The sequence below is a fragment of the Procambarus clarkii genome, unplaced genomic scaffold (assembly GCF_040958095.1).
Source record: "Procambarus clarkii isolate CNS0578487 unplaced genomic scaffold, FALCON_Pclarkii_2.0 HiC_scaffold_1755, whole genome shotgun sequence".
Lineage (NCBI taxonomy): Eukaryota > Metazoa > Arthropoda > Malacostraca > Decapoda > Cambaridae > Procambarus > Procambarus clarkii.
Window position 1 is genome coordinate 1 of NW_027190780.1, and position 5,000 is coordinate 5,000.

A 5,000-nucleotide genomic window follows, 5' to 3' on the forward strand; every position below is an offset into this window, starting at 1 on the left:
GTGCTGGTTCTCGGTTCGGTGCGGTAGCGAACTGTTTGCCGCAGACGTTTACCGGAGTAAATGGGGAACCAGCCTTTTACCTGTCGCGGGGTACATATGCCGAGGTATTTGGAGTCCGGTGTGTGAGTGACCGACCATTGCGTTCTGTTAGACATACGTAACATTAGGCGAAGGCGGCCCTCCTTGCACATGTCGTGTGGTTCCAGAGCCAGGCATCTCGGGTCCGGTGTGCGCGTGCGACCGATCTTGTTCATGTGTTAGACATACGTAACAGTGGGCGAAGACGGTCGGCGAAACTCGCGCATGTCGTGTGGTCCGAGATGGCCTTCCATGCACATTAGATATAGCTATATAAAGGGGGGAGACTCGGTGGCTGGCTGACAACTACCGGCGTCTTGGCGACATTGTGTCTCGTTGTCGCCAGAGAGAAGGAGCAAATGTATTCCATTGTTTTGGTACGTGGGCTCCTTTCTCTTCCCCCACTGTTAGGGCGCTGGTTCTCGGTTCCGGTGCGGTAGCGAACTGTTTGCCGCAGACGTATACCGGAGTAATTGGGGAACCAGACGGTGTTTTGCCTGTCGCGGGATTGGATCACAGGTTCTGGGTTCCGGTGCGGTTGCGAACTGCTTCTCGTTCACCGGCGCCAATGGGGAACCTGCCTGTCTGTCGCGGGGCAAATGCCACATAGGCTGAGGTATTTGGAGTCCGGTGTGTGAGTGACCGACCATTGCGTTCTGTTAGACATACGTAACATTAGGCGAAGGCGGCCCTCCTTGCACATGTCGTGTGGTTCCAGAGCCAGGCATCTCGGGTCCGGTGTGCGCGTGCGACCGATCTTGTTCATGTGTTAGACATACGTAACAGTGGGCGAAGACGGTCGGCGAAACTCGCGCATGTCGTGTGGTCCGAGATGGCCTTCCATGGACGTTAGATATAGCTATATAAAGGGGGAGACTCGGTGGCTGGCTGAACCTACTACCGGCGTCTTGGCGACATTGTGTCTCGTTGTCGCCAGAGAGAAGGAGCAAATGTATTCCATTGTTTTGGTGCGTGGGCTCCTTTCTCTTCCCCCACTGTTAGGGTGCTGGTTCTCGGTTCCGGTGCGGTAGCGAACTGTTTGCCGCAGACGTATACCGGAGTAATTGGGGAACCAGACGGTGTTTTGCCTGTCGCGGGATTGGATCACAGGTTCTGGGTTCCGGTGCGGTTGCGAACTGCTTCTCGTTCACCGGCGCCAATGGGGAACCTGCCTGTCTGTCGCGGGGCAAATGCCACATAGGCTGAGGTATTTGGAGTCCGGTGTGTGAGCGACCGACCATTGCGTCTTGTTAGACATACGTAACTTGCAGGCGAAGGCGGCCCTCCTCGCACATGTCGTGTGGTTCCAGAGCCCAGGCACCTCGGGGTCCGGTGTGCGCGTGCGACCGATCTTGTTCATGTGTTAGACATACGTAACAGTGGGCGAAGACGGTCGGCGAAACTCGCGCATGTCGTGTGGCTCGAGAATTGCCTTCAATTCCTCCCTGGAGTGAGTAGTTTGTTTCGGCAGCAGCTCTCTCTCCACACAACCCCCCATCATCCTCCTTCCCGCAAGAGCATGATCCCGATGCTCGATGCAAACTGAGAACTGTCACTGCACACGCTGCGGCATCTCGGGTCCGGTGCGCGAGGCGAACTTGCATTCTGCTAGACATACGTAGCATTAGGCGAGAGCGCCCGTAATCGCGCACGTCGTGAGGCTCGAGAGGCCTTCAAAGCAGCGCCTCTGTATTGTGTCACGACGATTCCTTCCGATCTCCGTGCGATCACTTCTCCAGCCTACGACTGCACATCGAGTCAGCTATCGATCGGTCTGTGTGCATGGGAACAGAGCACCAACCTTCTTCCATGTCATGGGAAGGCTGAACAAAAACACTGTGGCGTCGCCTCTCTCCACCAACGAGGAGGCGACAAACCACACGGCACCTCGGATGCATTTCCGACGGTTCCTTTCATATAAAAGGGGTGACGCCGAGGAAAATAAGACTCGCGTCCCTACCAAAACGAAAAAGACCACCACCACCACCTACTCACTTACTACTGCTCCTCCTCCTGTTTTTCCAGCTTGCCGTGTTGAATGACGACAATGACGAGCAGGAGTAATCTCGGCGGGGTAGTTATGATCGTTCGTCCACGCGGAGTAACTGCTCTCCTCCGCCTCTGTTCGTCTAACGTATCGACATAACGCCATACTGTCGGGCTGCTAGAGAGTCCATAGTGAGATTTAACTTGCAAAGCAGGATTAAAACGCAAAACCGAGGGGAGCGAGGGGTGTGTGTGTGTGTGTGTGTCTTGTGTACTATATATCAGTAGTACTGTTGAGCTACCTGGTTGATCCTGCCAGTAGTCATATGCTTGTCTCAAAGATTAAGCCATGCATGTGTAAGTACAAGCCGAGTTAAGGCGAAACCGCGAATGGCTCATTAAATCAGCTATGTTTCATTGGATCTGTAAACCCACTTACTTGGATAACTGTGGTAATTCTAGAGCTAATACATGCATCACGTCTCTGACCGCAAGGGAAGAGCGCTTTTATTAGTTCAAAACTGGTCGGGCCTCGGTCCGTTAACCCACCCGTGGTGAATCTGAATAACTTTTTGCTGAGCGCACGGTCTCCGCACCGGCGCCGCATCCTTCAAGTGTCTGCCTTATCAGCTTTCGATTGTAGGTTATGCGCCTACAATGGCTATAACGGGTAACGGGGAATCAGGGTTCGATTCCGGAGAGGGAGCCTGAGAAACGGCTACCACATCTAAGGAAGGCAGCAGGCACGCAAATTACCCACTCCCGGCACGGGGAGGTAGTGACGAAAAATAACGATGCGAGACTCATCCGAGGCCTCGCAATCGGAATGAGTACACTTTAAATCCTTTAACGAGGATCTATTGGAGGGCAAGTCTGGTGCCAGCAGCCGCGGTAATTCCAGCTCCAATAGCGTATATTAAAGTTGTTGCGGTTAAAAAGCTCGTAGTTGGATCTCAGTTCCGGACTGACGGTACACCGCCTGGTGCTTACTGTCACGCTCCGAACAGCTAACTAGCCCCGCCGGCTCGCACGGGGTGCTCTTCATCGAGTGTCCCGAGTGGCCGGCACGTTTACTTTGAAAAAATTAGAGTGCTCAGAGCAGGCTACTTTAATGGCCTGAATGTCTATGCATGGAATAATGGAATAGGACCTCGGTTCTATTTTGTTGGTTTTCGGAACCTGAGGTAATGACTAATAGGAACAGGCGGGGGCATTCGTACTGCGACGCTAGAGGTGAAATTCTTGGACCGTCGCAAGACGAACTACTGCGAAAGCATTTGCCAAGGATGTTTTCATTAATCAAGAACGAAAGTTAGAGGTTCGAAGGCGATCAGATACCGCCCTAGTTCTAACCATAAACGATGCCAACTAGCGATCCGCCGGCGTTATTCCCATGACCCGGCGGGCAGCTTCCGGGAAACCAAAGTCTTTGGGTTCCGGGGGAAGTATGGTTGCAAAGCTGAAACTTAAAGGAATTGACGGAAGGGCACCACCAGGAGTGGAGCCTGCGGCTTAATTTGACTCAACACGGGGAACCTCACCAGGCCCAGACACCGGAAGGATTGACAGATTGAGAGCTCTTTCTCGATTCGGTGGGTGGTGGTGCATGGCCGTTCTTAGTTGGTGGAGCGATTTGTCTGGTTAATTCCGATAACGAACGAGACTCTGGCCTATTAACTAGTCGACGGATCTCCAGCAATTGGTGTCCAGTTCGCAACTTCTTCTTAGAGGGATTAGCGGCAATTCTAGCCGCACGAGATTGAGCAATAACAGGTCTGTGATGCCCTTAGATGTTCTGGGCCGCACGCGCGCTACACTGAAGAGATCAACGTGTTCTCCCCCTCCGAGAGGAGCGGGTAACCCGTTCAATCCCCTTCATGATAGGGATTGGGGCTTGCAATTGTTTCCCATGAACGAGGAATTCCCAGTAAGTGCAAGTCATCAGCTTGCGCTGATTACGTCCCTGCCCTTTGTACACACCGCCCGTCGCTACTACCGATTGAATGATTTAGTGAGGCCTTCGGACTGGCGCTCTTGGATGTTCTACCCCTCGCGTCTCGGCGCAAGGGGTTCTCGCCTCGAGCTGACGGAAAGATGTCCAAACTTGATCATTTAGAGGAAGTAAAAGTCGTAACAAGGTTTCCGTAGGTGAACCTGCGGAAGGATCATTACAGTTTGTGACGCGAGAGCTGCAACCATCGGCTCGTCGTCGTCGTTCGAGTATTCTTCAATGCGAAGAAGGCAAGGGTAGCCTTGGGAGCCGCACCCAATTGCCGTGGGAAAGGAGAAAGCGGATAAACGGCGGGGAGATCAACACCCACTGTGAGACAATAACAGGTCTGTGATGTCGGACTGACATGACATGTCAGTCAGTCCGACCGGCGCAGGTCACAGTCCTAGCGCCGTATACTGCTTTAGAGTCATCTGTTGGGGCTCGCGACACCCGTCACCGACATCTTTCTTCCTTGTCCCCGGTCGCTCAGTGGCTTCCGGCACCCACACCATAGAGAGAAAGCAGCAGGCGAAGACGCTACTGCTCCTCTCGTTGACAGGGCCGGCGCCTGCTACTCTGGCGGCGTCTAGTGCTGGGTTTTCCTTGACACGCTTCCCAGTGGGCCCCTCCCTCCCCGCCTTCACTCTACTGTAAACGTAAATGTACGTGTGCGGCAGAGGAGGAAAAAGGGGAGAGAGAAAAAAAGCATTTTATGTGTCTTCTAACCAAAGTCGGGCTCTTACCAGCCCTATCAAACCCCCCATACATTACGTCCTCCTATGATGGAGTGATAGACGGCCGACAGGCCTTAATAAAAACATATACAACTCTTAACGGTGGATCACTTGGCTCGTGGGTCGATGAAGACCGCAGCTAACTGCGTGTCGGTATGTGAATCGCAAGAATACCAGATACATCGACAAGTCGAACGCACATTGCGGCG

The 5,000-nt window shown here is 53.3% G+C and overlaps 2 non-coding genes across 2 annotated transcripts in view; both read left to right on the forward strand.

Annotated features, from left to right (window-relative positions):
* Positions 1-2,363: 2,363 nt before the first annotated feature.
* LOC123752618 (small subunit ribosomal RNA) lies at positions 2,364-4,235 on the forward strand. Its single transcript, XR_011227626.1, has one exon. It is a non-coding gene; the product is annotated as a small subunit ribosomal RNA (ribosomal RNA).
* A 647-nt stretch (positions 4,236-4,882) lies between these two features.
* The window catches only part of LOC138362393 (5.8S ribosomal RNA), a 162-nt gene continuing 44 nt past the window's right edge, over positions 4,883-5,000 (forward strand). The window contains exon 1 of the ribosomal RNA XR_011227624.1: positions 4,883-5,000. This exon is cut by the window's right edge and continues 44 nt beyond it. This is a non-coding gene — a ribosomal RNA (5.8S ribosomal RNA).